This window comes from Oryctolagus cuniculus, chromosome 5 (assembly GCF_964237555.1).
Source record: "Oryctolagus cuniculus chromosome 5, mOryCun1.1, whole genome shotgun sequence".
NCBI lineage: Eukaryota > Metazoa > Chordata > Mammalia > Lagomorpha > Leporidae > Oryctolagus > Oryctolagus cuniculus.
The window spans coordinates 10,871,589-10,890,991 of NC_091436.1; the positions used below are offsets into that span (position 1 = coordinate 10,871,589).

Here is a 19,403-nt window from a genome sequence, read left to right on the forward strand (position 1 = left end):
GTCAAATAAATAAATAAATAAAATCTTTTAAAAATAGAGTTGGTATAAAGTCGTGTAAAGTAGAAATAAAGCTCTCCACCACTTATTCCTGTATATACACTGTTGTGTACTTGAATTCCAGAAATCTGGCCGGAAGGACAGGTGACAATAACAGAAGAGGACTGATGTGGAACCATGAAGGCAAGGCTGAGGGTCTTGCAGGCGGCTGAAGTAGCATTGAGAGAGTGGAACCAAGACCCTGAGGCAAGCTCACATGGACTGTGAGTTTCTGAAAAAGGGACTGGGGAGAGAGACTCAATTGTTAGCAAATCTGGCAGTGTGGATCAGCAGTACAGAGGTTATCTGAGCAGAAATTTGGGCCTGTTACAGTCAGAGAAGAAAATGATGCTTCAGAAAGATAATTCTTGCTGGAGGGAGCAAATCTGCCATAAGGAGGTCAGGGAATTGGTGCAATAATGCATTTTGGAGTTTTTTTTTTATTTTTTTTTATTTTTTATTTTTTTATTTTTGACAGGCAGAGTGGATAGTGAGAGAGAGAGACAGAGAGAAAGGTCTTCCTTTTTGCCGTTGGTTCACCCTCCAATGGCCGCCGCTGCAGCCGGCGCACCGCGCTGATCCGATGGCAGGAGCCAGAATCCAGGTGCTTTTCCTGGTCTCCCATGGGGTGCAGGGCCCAAGCACCTGGGCCATCCTCCACTGCACTCCCTGGCCATAGCAGAGAGCTGGCCTGGAAGAGGGGCAACCGGGACAGAATCCGGCGCCCCGACCGGGACTAGAACCCGGTGTGCCGGCGCCGCAAGGTGGAGGATTAGCCTATTGAGCCACGGCGCCGGCCCACATTTTGGAGTTTGTTTACTCAGCGCTTTTTGTGTAGAATATTACACACTCTGTGCCTATCACCGTGCTGTGTTCAAATGACTTTGTTTGCATCTGAAAGTCTATTTTTACAAGGCCTTCATGGCAGATGTTGACCAAGACCTTTCACAAACAGGGAGATGTTCCCCAGGTACTTCTGCACTTTGTTCAACAGAAATTTAACTGCCCAAGTGGATGGGTGATTGATGTTATGCGATGATTAATGCAGCAAGCTCCCTACTTTGCCCTGCGCAGCAGAAATCTACTTTAAACCCTTGGGATATGTGAGTGCCTCATTTCTTAAGAAACTACAGTGAGATTAAGGAGAAGAGAAGGCTACACAAAGCAATTAGGGAGAGGGCAGTTTAATCCATTCTCCACCTCATTGAAAAGCAGCTTCAACCAAGGTATTGCCTACTAAAATAAATTTTAATCTGCAAAGGAGTTTGCAAGACCATTTAATCAAGTACAAAAATAAGAGAAATAATTAAAACAGCTATTCGAACAATCCATTTCTCTCCTGTTTTGTGGGGCTTTTTTTTGCCCCAGTGTCTTGAGTCCAATAACGGAAAAATCTCATTGAAAATGAGCACTTCTAAGTATATCACAGTTAGCTTTGAGTCTGCAAAAACAACTTTCTTGCAGCATGAATATTTTTTGTCTTTAACAGACACCTCCATGATGTGAGCTAAATCCTTTAAGTTGATGTTGTTGCTGCTATTTAGAATTAGAAGAGTTATTTGGCTTTGGGTCTACTCTACAAAAGAAAGCTTCATCATATTTGCTTCATTTTGTGCCTTTAATTCCTCTCTGCCTCCCGTTAGTTGCAATTAATGGCTGCTAAGCAGGCAGTCTGAAAGGGGATGAAGAAGTGCTTCATGTAAATACAGGGTTTTTAGAAGCACATTTATCTTCTGCTTTGTAAAAGTCCACTTTGGCCCTCAGACCTGGCGATGCCAATTTTCTTGTTGCACCTTCTCTGACCTTGGAGGCAAATTTACCTCTTTAGTTGAGTATTAAATTTGAGACCCCCCCAGGGATGCCACAAGCCAGAAAGGGAAAAAGAGATCATATTCCCCATCTTGCTCCTATTGTGGTTCCATGAAGATTGGGAGACACTGAGATAAAACGTTGGCCATCTGTAAAAATTGCTTTCACCATTAACTATAAATTACCATAGAAGTAATACATGCCAGCGGCAACAAAGAAACAGAGCAGAACAACAATAATAGAACTTGGGAAAAAAAAGAAAAGAAAAGGTACAGGACAGAAAAAATATAAAGCAAAAGTCCTCCTTGCATTTCCACTTCCCAGGAAAAATACTTATTTTAGACAAGCAGGACTACATTATAAATTATTTTGCAACTTGCCATTTGTTTTTGTACAATAATTTTTTTCTTGATTTTCCCACAAGTACACAGTTCTCTGTTGCCCTCCTATAGCACCTGCATGCAAACTCAGATGTGTCCATAAAGGAGAGACCCAGATCCTCATTGATGGATCTTTCAGCTGGTTTTTGGCTATTTACAAACCAGATAGCAGATGATTCTTCTTGTTCATATGTGTAAAAAGCTATCAGATAATTTTCCAAATGCAATTGGAAGATCAAAGGATATATTTTTTAAATTTAAAATTGAAATGTGTGTGCTAAAGTTTAATACATCCTGCCAAAGCGCGCTCGAAAAGGTTGTATCAATTTACACGCCTGTGACAACACCTGAGAAGGCAGATTTCCAGCTCATAACAAATGTTTTCTTCCCTGGTGTTCAGAAAGAGGAACATTCGTCTCTCACGTTTAGAAATGTTCATTGCTTCCACTTTAAGTGAGCTTCGCTTTTGTCTACGTTTACTGGTTCTTTCCTCTTGCAAACAACTCTTTTTAAATTAATTAATTAATTTTATCAATTTGAAAAGCAGAAAACAGAGCACTAGAGAGCAAAGAGATGACAATGGTATCTTCAACCCACTTATTCATTCCTCAAGTACAGGGGCTGGGCCTGGTCCAAGTCAGGAACCAGGATCTCAATCTGGATCTCCCAAATGGTGGCAGGGACCCGAATATTTGGACCATCCCCCATTGTCTCCCACGGTGTACACTGACAGGAGTCTGGGAAGGGGAGCAGAATCAGGATCTGAACCCAGTGACTCCAATGAGGAATGTAGGCACCTCATGCAGCGTCTTACCTGCTAGGCTAAACACCTGCTCCAAAAATCATTCTTTTTAAATTGCCTTGTTTACCTTTTTATTAATACATAAGAACACTATAATATAAAGGCAATTGATACCTTGTCATACTTATGAAAAACACTTTTCCAAGAAGATACAAAACATATCTTTCTCAAAAGAATATACCTAGTTTTACCAGTAAACCCTTTATCCAAGATGAATTTGATTTAGAATCATTTCTATTTAAATCTCTCATTAGAGAAACTGGATCTATTCATGTTTTCCATAGAAAGTACATTCTTTTATTTCATTTAACCTTAAAATAATTGCTTGATGTAACTTTAATACAAAGAGAGATTTATATTTCAGAAAGAAGAAAAAACTAGGAAAGAACAACAAAGAGGCAAAGCACAATGGTGACCACCTTCATGTCTGGTGAAACCCCAGAAGAGGATACACTAAGAGTAGCAGGCAGAGGACATTTCTGGGGACTCGAGCCTTGCTCGGAACTTGGTCTTAGCTTTGCCAAGTGTTTTTCTTTATCATCTCCATCGCAACGTCCTCTTTGGAGAATATACTCAGTATTCCCTGTCTTTAGCTCTACTCTTTCCCAAATTGTCTCACTCTGAAATTTTAATTTTTTGAGAGGACGAAGCCTTGATGTAAAGGGGAAGCACTCGGTGGGAGGGCAGGCATGCGGTGCATCAGTTGAGATGATGCTTGGGAACTCCCTTCTCCTGTCAAAGCGCTGGGGTTCAAGTCCCAGCCCTCCTTCCAAATACCAGCTACCTGCTAACGTGCACCCTGGGAAGCAGCAGGTGATGGCTCAAGTGCTTGGGCCCCTGCCTCCCCCATGGGAGACCTGGATTAAGTTCCAGGTGCCTGTCTTCAGCAAGGCCCAGCCCTAGTTGTTGCAGAGTTTTGTGGAGTGAACCAGCAGATGTGAAATCTCCACCACCCCCCTTTCTGCCTTTCATATAAATAATAACTAAATAACATTTTAAAATAAATAAACCATTAAGCATCTAAAATGATTTGGAATCTGAAACTTGGTTTGTAAACATAAAATCCTAGAGTCCTATATTCATAGGATTTTAGGAACTCAATCATAAGAATAGGTTCAGAGACTTAGAAAAATTAAGAAATTCCAAATACACAACCCACAATTTAGTGCTTCATCTAGTATCATCGTTACTAATTTTTCTACTCACACTATTTCAGAGATTACACTCTGGAGAGTTTAAAGTCAAGTCAGGTTAAAACTCAGCTACTGATAAACTCAATACCCTGTGGCTTTGGCAATGACCTTGCTATAAACTATGTATGGACTCTTGGCCAGTGCCGTGGCTCAATAGACTAATCCTCCGCCTTGTGGCGTTGGCACACTGGGTTCTAGTCCTGGTCAGGGTGCCGGATTCTGTCCCAGTTGCCCCTCTTCCAGGCCAGCTCTCTGCTATGGCCCAGGAGTGCAGTGGAGGATGGCCCAAGTCCTTGGACCCTGCACCTGCATGGGAGACCAGGAGAAGCACCTGGCTCCTGGCTTCGATCAGTGTGGTGCGCCGGCTGCAGTGCGCCAGCCGCGGTGGCCATTGGAGGGTGAACCAATGGCAAAGGAAGACCTTTCTCTCTGTCTCTCTCTCTCACTGTCCACTCTGAATGTCAAAAAATAAAAAATAAATAAAAATAAACTATGTATGGACTCTAGCAATTGTTGACTTTAAAAAAAAATTTATTTATTTTGAAAGTCAGAATTATAGAGCAGTAGGGAGACACACACACACACACACACACACAGAGAGAGAGAGAGAGAGAGAGAATCTCCCATTTAGTGGTTCACTCCCCAAATGCCTGCAACAGTGGGGGCTAAACCAGTCCCAGTGCAATCATTACTGCTGCCTCCCAGGGTGTGTTACTGGCAGGAAACTGGACTCGGGAGCAGAGCAGGACCTTGAACCCGGGCATTCCAAAATGAGATATGGGTGCTGTGCCAAGCAGCATCTTAACTCACTGCAGCAAATGCCCACCCTGGGCTTAACACATTAGTTAATTATGACTTGTTGGCTGATTTAAGAAAATAAATAATTCCTCACACTAAAGATGTTGTACAATGCAGGCATAGTAATGAACTGACTGGATTAAAATGTGATATAATTAAAGTAAGACAGAAAAAGTAATATGTTGTTGGGTTACCATTTCACTTTATTTCTAAGTGTAAGAGAAGTAAGGTTGTTAAAAATATTACAGTTGATTTTCAAAGTAGATTTATTATTAAATGTTATATTTTTTTTACTGTTGGGAGACCAATGTATTTTGTTTTTGTTTTTGACTAAATAAAGAGAAAAATGGATATATCAAACTAGACAAACTTGTGGTCCAAGGATTATCTCTAGGTGATAACACAAACAGACCTTTTAAGTCATTAAATGCAATATTTATTGAGCACCTGTTGAGATTCACTTGGATAAGAATTTAATTAAAAAGCATTTAAGAGGCAGGTATTATGGCACAGCCCGGTGAACCACCACTTGGGATACACTTTTCTCATATTGGAGTACCTGGTTTGAGTCCCACCTTTGCTTTTAACCCCCCCCCCCCCCCCCCGCTTCTTGCTAATGTACCTGGGAGGCTGCAGATGATGCTGCAAATGTCTGGACCCCTACCACCCACGTGGGAGACTACAATGGAGGACCTGGCTCCTGACTTGAGCCTGATCCAGATCTGGCTGTTGCGACTAGTTGGGGGAGTAAACCAACAAATGGAAGACCTCTCTCTCTTTCTCTCTCTCTGCCTTTTAAGTAGTAAATAAATAGATAAGAAAATAAATGAATTTTTAAAAACATTTGAAATCGAAGTCAGGTCAGATCAGCACTCTAAAAACCTTAGGTGCTCGCTGAACTCTACAGAAGCTCCACCTTGGGGACCAGTGTTGTGGCAATTGTTGCCAGTTTGAGTCCTGGCTGCTCCACTTCCCATCCAGCTCTGTGCTAATGGCCTGGGAAAAGCAGTGAAACATGGCCCAAGTGCTTATGCCCCTGCCACCACAAGGGAGACCTAGATGAAGCTCCTGGCTCCTGATCTGCCCAGCTCCAGCCGCTGCAGCCATTTGGGGAGTGAACCAGCAGATGGAAGCTCTCTCCCTCTCTCTGTAACTCTGACTTCCACATAAATAAAATATTTTTAAAAAGGTCCCATCTTCAAAGAGATTTAATCCTAGAGTTTTCATCCACCCCAAAATAGATTGAAGTTTTAATCAGAGTCTGTTAACAGATTGAAAATATAACTAATCCGTTGCTAGACTGTCATATTTCTTTAAAAATTACTCTATTTTACATTTTAATGTAGTCACAAGACAAAGATGGCTCTTTTGGGGAAGAAACGTCAGTACTGGTCATTTTTTTAAAGAATTTATTTTTATATGTGATAATTCTTGCTGCTTGTAGCTCCAGCTGCTTTTGGAGGATAAATTCTGGTAGCTGGAGGGCCCTCACTTTCCTAGAAGCTGGGATTAGGTAAGACACGCCTTGGTGACTCAGCAGGTAAGGGGTGAGGAGTATGCAGTCCATCACTCACCTTGGAGAGCGCCCTGGAGGACGGGGCCTGCACTGATTGGGCAGTGTGACTTCTGAGGGCCAGGGACCGGGGGTGGCGGGGAGAGATGTTTAGTGGGGTCTGGGAGTGAAGATCTGCATGGTGTGGGATACAGCCCCTCCAGATGCCACCGCAAATCTGCAGGAAACCTTTCAGGATGCTGCACTGATTGCGCTTCCTGTGGAAGCTGGGAACAGGGAGAATTCATGTCACGGTTTGCTCCAGGCAGAAACATTCAGCTCAACATAGATGAGAAGGACGGCAGGCACCTCAGTCACGTATGTCAAAAAACAAAAGTAAAAACAGGAGAATTGTTTGTCAAATGTCTGGCCAATGGGTTGTGCCTCAGCTTGTGAGTGCTACTGAGCCTAGCTACACAACATTTCTTAAGACTCAGCTACCCGCTATCCGGAATAGTAACCAGAATGCACTACAGACGTGTTCAGAGACAAAAACCCGTCCACATGTGTTGTCTATTAGAGAAAGTACACTAACATAATCCTTAATAGAAACTTTAGGTTTTAAAGTCAAAATTATAACATCTATTTTAATCTAATCAAGACTTTTTTTCAAAAAATGTTATAAACTTTTAAAAGTCTGCTTAATTTTCATAGCTAAGGCTTTTAAAAGAAAAATGTTTTTATGTACACTGTTTCTGCTACACTCTATTATTAAATATTTTAGGGTATTCAGAGTGATATTTTCCTTTTTAAGGAACATTTATTATTATTATTTTTCATTTATGAGAAAGAGTTACAGAGTTCTCATCTGCTGGTTTAGCCCCCACATACCTGACCAGAGGGCTGGACTGTGGCAGGAACCAGGAGCTAGGAACATAACCAGATCTCCCATGCAGGTGACAGGAGCCTAGTTACCTGAGCCATCACCACTGCCTCTTCTGGTCTGCATTGGCTGGACACTGCAGTCAGGAGCCAGAGCCAGGAATCAAATCCAAGCACTCTGATTTGAGATGAAGGAATCTTGTCCTGTATCTTTTTTTCCAAAGATTTTTATTTATTTATTTGACACACAGAGCTACAAAGAGAGGGAGAGACAAAGATCTTCCATCCGCTGGCTCATTCCTCAAATGGTCACAATGGCCAGAGCTGGGCCTATTTGAAACCAGAAGCCAGGAGCTTCTTCCGTGTCTCCCACGGGGGTGCAGGGGCCCAAGAACTTGGGTCATCCTCTGCTGCTTTCCTAGACCATAAGCAGAGAGCTGGATTGGAAGAGGAGCAGCTGGACATGAACTGGCTCCCGTATGCGATGCCAGCACTGCAGGCGAGGGCTTGGCCTACTACCCTGCAGCACTGGCCCCCTTATCGTAACTGCTAGGCCGAGCACCGGCTCCAGAGGGATCTTTCCTTAAATCGATGGAACAACAAATCCACTTACACATCTTGCTGATACTTAATGCTAGTAGGAAAATACCATCTTCAAGCTCTTGACCCTCCATGCCAGTCGTCTTCCACTATAAGACTCTGCTCACCTGGCACACCGGGATGGCCTCTATCTGCTGTAACAGGAAGTAAAAATTAGTTGGCAAGAAATTTCTGTTTCTAGCGGTATTTGTTCATTTGCATATTGTTGAGTGATTTGCATGCTAGTTAAGGATGTCATAAATGCACTTCTCATTTACATCACTGAGAAGGGAGAAATTAGATGATGACTGAATGTATGTGAAAGCAGTTTATAAAGTACCAGCAAAATACAGTCCTCTAGAATCAAGATCAGAGGAAGCCCACAAAGCAGTCTCAGGAATGTCCGCAAGGCCAAGGACAATTATTTGCTTTTGAAGCCACAGTCACTAGAAGAAATAATCAGGTACAACTATCCAAGGAGTCTTCAGAAAGTTCTTGGAAAATGCATGTCATGAAAAGACTACGCATGGATTTTTAAACTTTTTGCACCAAAGTAAACTTATCTTTTAATTCCATTTTCTGTGAACTTTTTGAAGTACTCTTGTATACCAAATACCTCAAAAAATTTGTTTTCTTGTATGCATTGAAGAAACAATTAAGTTTCAATTCATGCTTTATAACAGATGTCCTTCAGTATAGAACGGGTTACATGTGAACAAACCTACCACAAAGTTGAAGATCTAGGTCAAGGGCCATCTGAACAACTTGTGTTTTTTAGATTCTTTGCATTGGTGCCAGTCATTTTCATTTCCCTAGCAGCTACTATGTTTTTGTTAATTTATAATTTTCCTGTAGTATGATCATAGAGTATATACTGTAGAAAACAGTTCTTTTACATTTATTGTGATTTTGAAAAAAGATTTCTTTTTTGAAAGGCACAATGATGGGGAGAGAGGGGTGAGGGAGAGGGAGAGGGAGAGGGAGAGGGAGAGGGAGAGAAAGAGAATCTTCCATCCACTGGTTCACTCCCCAGGAGCCTGGAACTCCATCTGGGTCTTTCATGTCGGTGAGAGAGATCCAAGTACTTGGGCCATTCTCCATGCTTTCCCAAGTGCATTACCAAGGAGCTGAATTGGAAGCAGAGCAGCCGGTGCTCCAATATGGAATGCTGGCGTCAAAAGTAGAAGCTTAACCTTCTGTGCCACAACACTGGCCCCCTATCATGATTTCCTTTGTGAGAAGCATTGACATTGCTGAATTTTTCTCAAGCTAGATATAGTCTATTATTTGTCTTTGTTTTTATTGCTTGGGAATCAGTGCACTTCTTCAAATTTTAGACTCTTGTATTCCATTATAGAAAATTATCACAATTTTTCCTTTATTTATATGTTTATTTGAGAGGTAGAGAGATAGATAAACAAATAGAGATAGCAAGCGCTCATCCCTGGTTTACTCCCCAAATGCACTCAACAGACTGGAATGGGCTAGAGGCTGGAGCCAAGTAACCCAAACTAGGTCTCCCACTCTTCTATTGATTTGTTTATTTGAAATGCAGAGGGTGACAGAGAGAGAGAGAGAGAGAGAGAGAGGAGAGAGAGAGGGAGAGAGAGAGAAATATCAATCTTCTACCTGCTGGGTCACTTCCCAAATGACCACATTTTTTGGGCCAGGCCAAAGTGAAGAACCAGGAACTCCATCCTGATCTCCCATGTAACTGGTAGGGCCTCAAGCAGGAAAGTGGCTCGGAAGTGGAGCAGCTGGGACTGGAATCAGTACTCTCATCTAGGATGCCAGCATTGCAAGAGGAGGCCTAACCCACCGTTCTACAACACCAGCCCTGATGCCCAACTGTATGTAATGATTCGACTGTGCCATGGGATGCATTATTTGAGTGTGTCCATGAGGATGTTTCCACAATGGCTAGCATTTCAGTGGTGGGCTGAATCAGGTAGATTCCCTAATGTGGCAGACATCAGCCAGTGACGGAGGGCCTGGATGGGACAAGAGATGGAGGAAGGCTGACTTCTCTCCCTGCCTGACTGCTTGAGCTGGGATATCACTCTCTGACCCTTGGTAATCCTGGTCCTCAGGCCTTCAGAGATTGACTGGAATCTGCACCGTGGGCTCTCCAGCTCTCAGTAACCATGGACTTTCTGGGTCTCCAGTTTATAGATGGCAGATCATGGGATCCTCAGTCTCCATAATCACAAGTTAATTCTCTTTCTTTCTTTCTTTCTTTCTTTCTTTCTTTCTTTCTTTCTTTCTTTCTTTTTCTTTCTTTCTCTCTCTCTCTCTCTCTCTCTCTCTCTCTTTCTCTCTCTCTTTCTTTCTTTCTTTCTTTCGACAGGCAGAGATAGACAGTGAGAGAGAGAAACAGAGAAAGGTCTTCCTTTTCCGTTGGTTCACCCCCCCAAATAACCACTATGGCCGGGGGGCTCCGCCCGGCGCGCTGTGCAGATCCGAAGCCAGGAGCCAGGTGCTTCCTCCTGGTCTCACATGCAGATGCAGGGCCCAAGCATTTGGGCCATCCTCCACTGCCTTCCCGGACCACAGCAGAGAGCTGGACTGGAAGAGGATCAGCCGGGACAGAATCCAGTGCCCCAACGGGGACTAGAACCCGGCGTGCCAGCACCACAGGTGGAGGATTAGCCAAGTGAGCTGCAGCACTGGCCAAGTTAATGCTTTCTAATGAATCACTTTACATATGTATGGAAAGTTTATGGAAAAATGAAGTTAAATTTATTTTGGTGCAAAAATTTTGAATTCATGCATATATTATTTTTAAAAAGAGGTTCTTACTTTTAAAAATGAATTTATTTTACTTTATTTGAGAGGCAGAGAGACAGAGATAGAGCAATCTTTCATCTACTGGTTCACTCCACAAATGCTCACAGCAGCTGGAGCTGGGCAGTGCCAAAGCCGGGAGCCAAGAACTTCATCTGGGCCCCCCGTGTGGGTGGTGGGGACCTATGTAATTGAGTCATGACCTGCTACCTCCTACAGTATGCACTGTGAAATGAACCCAGTCACTCCAGCATTGGATATGGGCATCTTAAATGCTATGCGGACCACCTGCCTCTAGTTTTCTCACAACACACATTAAACATGAACTCTCTGAGTTCATGGGCATGAGTGTGTGTGTGTGTCTCTCACTGGTCCTGTTTCATTGGAGAGCCCTTACTAATCCAAAGCCTTAACACCCAATATGACTGTGTCTGGAGGCGGAGCTTTCAAAGAGGGAATTAAGGTTAAATGAGGTCCTAAGACTGGGCCCCTAATCCGCCATGACTGTTGGCCTGATAGAAAGAGACCCCAGAGATATGCAAGCACAGAGGAGAGGCCCTGAGCAGATACAGAAGTGCAGTACCTGTAAGTCAGGGAGAGAGTCCTCAGGGGAAACCAAAGCTGCTGCCCTCTGACCTTGGCTTTCCCAGAACAATGAGAAGATGATTTCCACTATTAAACCATGCAGTCCAGGATCCCTAGGTTGCAAAAGGGATCTCACAGAGTACTTTTGCATTCGTTTTATCAGATCCCAGGGATATCGAGGCTGAGGATCTATTTGTATGTTAATTTATTTGCTTAGAGTCCCAGTCCACGAAAACGGATTTAGGGTTAGCTTTCCATTCGCAGTACCTAACAACACCTGTCAGTTTCTCTCAGGTAATGCTTTCTTTTTTCTTCCCTACCTGTGCCCTCTTTAGGGCTCAATAAACAGCAAACTTCTTACTGCTTCCAGTGAGTAGGGTTCCTCTGGCTCTGCTAGAGGCTCTAGACTTCGTGCGGAGAGCTGGTTTCTTTCCTTTTTTTTTTTTTAAATTTATTTTTTTATTTTTTGATAGGCAGAGTGGACTCCATCTCCACTGAGCTTGAGTCTACTCACCTGTCTCTGGGTCAGCCTCCCCTGCCCATCTTCCCGTCCAAGGTCCTTTATCCAGAACTAAAACTCCATGGGCCCCAGTGTCCACACTCACTGCTGCGCCTTTGGTTCCTTCTTTTAAATTTTTTTTTCTCTTTTTTTGTTTGTTTTAAAGATTTGTTTATTTACTTAGAAGGCAGATTGATACACACACACACACACAGACGGAGAGCCTCCTTTGTTGGTTTACTCTCCAGGTGGAAACAATAGCCAGCTCTGGGCCAGGCCAAAGCCTGGAGCCTGGAAATCCATCTTGGTCTCCCGCATGGACAGCATGAACTCAGGTGCTTGAGCCATTATTTGCTACTTCAGGCACATTAGCAGGAAGCTGGATGGGAAATGGAGCAGCTGGGACTTGAATTGGCCAGTGTCACAATCACTGCCTAATATGTTACTCGGGCAAGCCCAGGTCCCTGGCTTTGGTTTCTTTGTTTCTGAAACCTGCAGAGTTTGTGACTTTCTCCCCCACTTCCATTCATTTGTAGTAGAAAGGGAGTCTCTATCCATGTCACTTTCACCTAGCATGTTCAAGGAGGGTTAGATGCTTTTCTGACACACTGCAAGTAAATTTGTCTTTATAGAGTAAATTACTTGAATTAGTAGTTAATAAGTTCGTCACAACCATTTCTTTTTTAAAAAAGACTATGTAATAGGAAGTAGAATGAATTAATTTTAGAATAAAAAGCCTTCAAAAATATCAGGAAAAAATCATCAGGGATCTTGTTTCCAGATCTAAGAACATCAACGTGATACAGACTCACAGTTTTAGAGACAACTGTTATGTTTGTGTATAACCGGAAACACAAGAAGAAACCTTTCATGTTCGTGCTTGTAATCCAACTAGAGTCACTGATAAGTTTAGCAACTTTTAGTGCCCATACTATCCATATAGCTGTGATTTGCTGTCCTTTCATTTGTTCAAGTAAGTCTGTGTTTTAGGTTTATGCTGTTCCTACACACTTTCCAGATAAGTAATAAATGATAGCCTGTGAGCACCTCAAATTCAGACTACTTAACATGCAGTTTCAAATGCATTTTTTTTTTTGACAGGCAGAGTTAGACAGTGAGAGAGAGAGAGACAGAGAGAAAGGTCTTCCTTCCATTGCTTCACCCCTCAAGTGGCTGCTATGGCCAGTGCTGCGCCGATCTGAAGCCAGGAGCCAGGTGCTTCCTCTTGGTCTCCCATTTGGGTGCAGGGCCCAAGTACCTGTGCCATCCTCTGCTGCCTTCCCGGGCCACAGCAGAGAGCTGGACTGGAAGAGGAGCAACTGGAACTAGAACCCGGCGCCCCAACCGGGACTAGAACCTGGGGTACTGGCACCACAAGCAGAGGATTAGCCTAGTGACCTGAGGCGCTGGCCTCAAATGCAGTCTTAATTATTCAAAGTAATTCAGTGTTCTCCTTCTTATTCATCTATCTGTGGTTTGATTAAGATTAATGCACTCAAGAGCCCACCACACCAGATCTCGTGTTGGGGGTGTCAGATGATCTCACTTAAATGTACCCCACCAACAAGGCACATGTCCTGCGTGCTCAGTGCATGGAGGGGCTATGCGAGCCTGTGGTGTTCTCTCACCAGCTCCCTCTGCGGAAGGGTGAAGGATGGCGAAGCTCCATGCTTTCTCTTCCGAATTCCAGCAGTGGAGTCTATCAGACAGGCAGAGTACCCTCTAGTCTCCTGCAGCTGTCCAGTGATGCTGACCACAGGAAGGAGGGCTGCAAGGAGGTCCCTACTGAAGCCCCCGTGGCAATCACTTGACTTCCTGATTTCCACTCTGTTGCCTTTTACCTTTTGCCTTACTGGTAATTCCAGTTGACCTTCAAGGTCCTTGAAATTTTATTTGAAAACCTGTTTTTATTTATTTTAGAAAGGCAGAGAGACAGAGACAAGTAGAGATCTCTCATCTGCTGGTTCACTCCTCAAATTCCTGCCACAACTGACTGGGCCAGGCAGAAACCAGGAACTGGGAATTCAATCAGGGTCCCCCATATTGGGGGCAGGGATCCAAGTACTTAAGCCATCACCTGTCACCTCTGAGCCTATGCGATGGCAGCAAGCTGGAATGGAGAGCAGAGCTGGGAGTCAAACCGAGGCACTCGGGTATGGAGTGCGAGAATCCCAAGTGGCAGCTTACGTGCTACACAAATTCTTGCCCAGAGTCCTTGTAATTTGTTTATTTATGGTTTGGGGTTTGTTATACTGATGCATTCAATTTCCTAAAATGATGAAACTAGCACAGTGAACTTGGCTTTGGCAGAAGAAGAAACTCCTGGGTGGTGCACAGTCTTAGAGGCCTGCCACATGGAGCACAGGCATGGCATTGAGGTCAGAGTGGCCACGATTTTTTTACTGGTCCCCAATTTTGACAAAACAAGTTACACTATATTCCTTGGAGCTTTTTTTAAAAAAAAAATAGTTGTTTGGAGCCTACTTTCTCAAAGAGAGAATCCTGAATCAGCAGCATGGGAATCTTCCCGTAGCGTCTCCAGTGCAGGCTCCAGGCCCACCCCAGAGCTTCTGAGTCAGAATCTGTCATTGATGGAGCTCCTGGTGAGCCACGGGCACATTTGACTTTGAGATGCAATGGTCTGGAGTATTCTACTCACAACCTGATTGGCAGTTCTTTTGACTTGTTAATAATACCTAAGGAACAAGATAAAGGTTTTCCCATTCGCCTACCTAACAGTGCCATTTTGGTATTCTATTAACAATTAAGAATCACAGTAGGATCACTTTTTTTTTTTTCCATGTATAGGAAAATCTAATGGTTAAGTGCATAAATGAATCAGAAAAGTTGTTTCCATTTGGGTTTAGCATGAATGCAGCCTTGCACGAAACTGCTAGATTAGAAGCAAAGAGCTGTCTCCTTTCAGGTTAATGGGCTTCCCCTCATCAAGCTGTCCTTCTTTCATGTAATCTAGACTTGCCTCCACGTATTTATTTTTTTTATAACTGTTCTTCTTTTTAATAGGATTATTCCTCCTTCCAATATTAACAGCAATTAGACTCACCTCATGGTGCGTCATGCCGAGTCCGTCTGCAACTGTCAGAGCAGGATGATCTTAGTCCTGTCTCAATAACGAACTTTGACAACCACAACAAAGCAGCGGGCAAAATACATGGAGAGAATTAACAATGAAGGCTCACAGATGCCAAGGACTTCTCCCCATCACGGTTGCCTCTGCGTGTTCTACCCGCGTGGAGATGACGGCGGTCACTCTGCTAGGCTTCTTACGATTAAGACGCAGTCTTAAGTTTAATTTTTCAGAAAAGTTTTAAAAAGAAGACTCCTTAAAAGCAGACGAAACATTAGCACTCTCTCTCCAAATCTATTTAATTTTATTGGAAAACATTTACATAGCTCATCAGCAGACTCCCCAGTATCGAGTAATATTTAGCATGCTGTAATCATGGGAAGGAGAGATTTAGATTAAATGCTGCTTTTTATTACTATTCAATCATCATAAGTTGTTCCACTTTTTATCTTTTTAGTCAACAGATTTCAAAGGTGGAAAAATATCTTCATTTGCAGACACACCTGTATTTATCTCCTATTATACTTTCCATTAGTGTCTGCGTGAGATTTATTCCTGGTGATTTCCAACAAATAAATGTGAATCTCCTAACACCAGATGCTAATAATAAAGACAAATCCATCCTATTTCTTAGAGACGTTATGAAAATAAATTAGATAATATTTATAGGGGGACTGTGACCTCACTAGACACAATATATAAATAAAATGCTTTCTTTTAAAAAAAATGTTTACAGAACAAAAAACTCCATTCACTTGTAACCAGATTGACTTGTCATTATCAAATTACGTTCTGGGAAAAGAAAGCAGTCATACCAGTAGTGGATTCATTGGTTGTGAATCCAGACCAAATGGTGACAATGACTTCAGGCCTGGGCTAAAACCTCAGGCATCCACCAGGAAGTGTACAAGCTCTGTGCCGCTCTCTTTATGTCTGCATGTATTGAATGTGGAATACTGGTGAAACCTTGCATATGGAGGGGCTAATCATCATATCATTTTAACCTCTTTCTACATTTCAAAATACATGAGGGTACCTTAAAAAGTTTACGGATGGGGCTGGCGCTGTGGTGTAGCTGGTACAGCTGCTGCCTGCAGTGCTGGCATCCCATGTGGGCGCCAGTTCGAGTCCTGGCTGCTTCCGATCCAGCTCTCTGCTATGGCCTGAGATAACAGTACAAGATGGCCCAAGTCCTTGGGCCCCTGCAGCCACGTGGGAGACCCGGAAGAAGCTCCTGGCTCCTGGTTTTGGATTGGCACGGCTGTGGCTGTTGCGGCCAACTGGGGAGTGAACCAAGAGATGGAAGACCTCAACTGGGGAGTGAACCAAGAGATGGAAGACCTCTCTCTCTCTGCCTCTCCTTCTCTCTCTATGTAACTCTTTCAAATAAATAAATAAATCTTTTTAAAAAAAAGCTTATGGAAGTGGAATTAAAGACAAATTTAGCTTGTTGCAAGCAAATTGTGAAAGCACACATTTTTCCCATAATATACATTTCCATGAACTTTTTCAGGTACCCTCATATAAGGAATGTTCATGCGGACGACCCAGTACACTGATGTAGTCACTGTAAATAGAGATTCTGGGGACATATGCTGGTCTGTGCATGCAGACCAACCGTTTCTATACTGATACTGTCTAGAACCCAAATGGAGCTTTCAGCAGGACAGTGAACAGAGAGAGAATCACAGTTATTGTAGACTGAGAACAACAGTGCCCTCAGCAGTGCGGGGAGCTGTTCATGTTCTATTACTACTGATGGGACATGCGAAAGCCCCTTCCCATCTTTTTTTTTTTTTTTTTAAGATTTATTTAACTGAAGGAGAAAGTAATAGAAAGGAGTAAAGGGAGTGACCTCAATTGCTGGGGGCTGGTTCAGGCAGAAGCCAGCGGCAGGAACTCTATTTCTTTTCTTTTCTTTTCTTTTCTTTTTTTTTTTTTTTTTGACAGGCAGAGTTGGACAGTGAGAGAGAGAGAGACACATACAGAGAGAGAGAGAGACAGAGAGAAAGGTCTTCCTTTTTCCGTTGGTTCACCCCCCAAGTGGCCGCTTTGGCCTGTGCGCTGCGCCGATCCAAAGCCAGGAGCCAGGTGCTTTCTCCTGGTCTTGGGCCATCCTCCACTGCCTTCCCGGGCCATAGCAGAGAGCTGGATTGGAAGAGGAGCAACTGGGACAGAATCCGGTGCCCTAACTGGGACTAGAACCCGGGGTGCCGACGCCGCAGGCAGAGGATTAGCCTAGTGAGCCACGGTGCCGGCCAAGGAACTCTATTTCGATCTACCACACGTGTGGCAGGGGCCCAAGGACTTCGGCTGCTTCCCCAGCTACATTAGCAGGGTTCTGGATCAGAAGCAGAGCAGGGGCCTGCACTGTGGTGCAGTGGGTTAAAGACCAGGCCTGCGGTGCCGGCATCCCATATGGGCGCTGGTCTGAGTCCTGGCTGCTCCTCTTCTAATCCAGATCTCTGCTATGGCCTGGGGGAAGCTGAAGAAGATGGCCCAAGTCCTTGGATCCCTGCACCCACATGTGAGACACGAAAGAAGCTCCTGGCTCCTGTCTACAGATAGGTTCAGCTCTGGCTGTTGCGGTCATTTGGGGAGTGAACCAGCGGATGGAGAACCTTTCTCTCTCTTCGTAACTCTGTCTTTCCAATAAATAAAAATAAATCTTTTTTTTTAAGGAAAAAAAAAAAAGAAGCAGAGCAGAACCTGAAGTCTCATATGGGATGCCAGCATTGGAGGTAGCAGCTGTTGAGTCCCAATGCTGGTCTCCCCTTCCCATGTATTTCTCATGCATCTTTCCATAGTGTCCCAGAGACTATCAATTTCCCTTCTTCTGAATTAAGGGAAGTGACTTCATAGTCATGAAAATAGGAAGAGCAAAAATTGTGGGGTGATGAGGAAGGACATTTAATAGTATCCAGCACTTATGGTATACTACCATGTCCATTACCAAAACTATCTCATTTAATTTTAATTCCCATCTCAGCTCTGCAAAATAGGCACGATCGTTACCCCCAATGTTAAAGATGAGGGACCAGGCAGGGAAGGTTAAGAAACCTGCCCAGCTCACAAAAGTCATAAATAGCAGAGCTGGGCAATCCAGTCCTAGACTCATATCTGACCACCATATTTTCCTGCTTCCTTCTATGCAGTGTGAGAGTTAGCATCCTGGAGCTGCCCCCTGTAGTGCCGGCACCCCATATGGACACAGGTTAGAGTCCTGGCTGTTCCACTTCTGATCCAGCTCTCTGCTGTGGCCTGGGAAGGCAGCAGTGGATGGCCCAAGTGCTTGGGCCCCTGTGCTTGAGATCTGGAAGAAGCTCCTGGCTCCTGGCTTTGCAGTGGCCCAGCTCTGGCTGTTGCAACCATTTGGGAAGTGAACCAGCAGATGGAAGACTCTCTCTCTCTCTCTCTCTTTCTCTCTCTCTGCTTCTGCCTCTGCCTCTCTGTAACTCTGCCTTTCAAACAAATAAATAAATCTTTAAAAAAAAGTTAGCATCCTGCAATATCTTACTGTGAAAGAATAAAGCAAACACTTTTCCGTGTTTAATAGAAAGATGTAGCACTGAAAATTTTTATGTTGTGTTTGACCATTTTTCTAGAAAAGCAAAAATTAGGCCAGTGCTGCGGCTCAATAGGCACACCGGATTCTGTCCCGGTTGCCCCTCTTCCAGGCCAGTTCTCTGCTGTGGCCAGGGAGTGCAGTGGAGGATGGCCCAAGTGCTTGGGCCCTGCACCCCATGGGAGTCCAGGAGAAGCACCTGGCTCTTGCCTTTGGATCAGCGCGGTGCGCAAGCCGCAGCGTGCCAGCCGCAGAGGCCATTGGAGGGTGAACCAATGGCAAAGGAAGACCTTTCTCTCTGTCTCTCTCTCTCTCACTGTCCACTCGGCCTGTCAAAAAAAAAAAAAAAAAGACAAATATTGGACTTTCAGGGTAGCCCTTCACCTATCCATTTTGGAGGGTTTTGGACTCATGCACAGCCAGCGCTCATGGTACTGTCAAATGGTGTTGATGTTGTTGACCAAGAAAGGAGCACTGGCTAACACGCCAAAAGGACAGCGCTCAAGTGGAAATGAGAAGCACAACACACAAATGAATTTAGAGATGGAACTTAGTATACTCTGAGTAATCAACATCTATAACAGTAGGAGGCTGCTTCAGATCTTAGAATGCAGAACAGTTTCTCAGGACATACAATGCAAAAAAGATCTTGACAATCCTTTTTCTAATGTCTGAAGTCTATGCTGAACATGGTTTTTCTTCCTATCCCATAGAACACACTATTTTAGGAAAAGATGAACTGATATCCCGGTTTCCTCACCCCTAACAGGACACTGTAATGTGGTTAAGTGCAAACTTTTCCATAGCAACAGACACCAAATCTATCAGACACAAACCCTCCATATCTCCCTTGAAGAAAGGTTCAAGGTTATAACAGACAAATTCAAAATAAAGCCCATGATCCCATCACC

General features: G+C 43.7%; 1 long non-coding RNA gene across 2 annotated transcripts in view; it reads right to left on the bottom strand.

Moving 5' to 3' along the window:
* LOC127492937 (uncharacterized) overlaps nucleotides 1-19,403 on the bottom strand; it is a 47,613-nt gene that overhangs the window by 14,839 nt on the left and 13,371 nt on the right. Inside the window, exon 3 of one of the 2 annotated variants that reach the window (XR_007922776.2) lies at nucleotides 8,006-8,126. This is a non-coding gene — a long non-coding RNA (uncharacterized lncRNA). Of the gene's footprint in view, nucleotides 1-7,603; nucleotides 8,127-19,403 lie in introns of those variants that run through there. The other variant, XR_011388448.1, reaches the window with a different exon arrangement.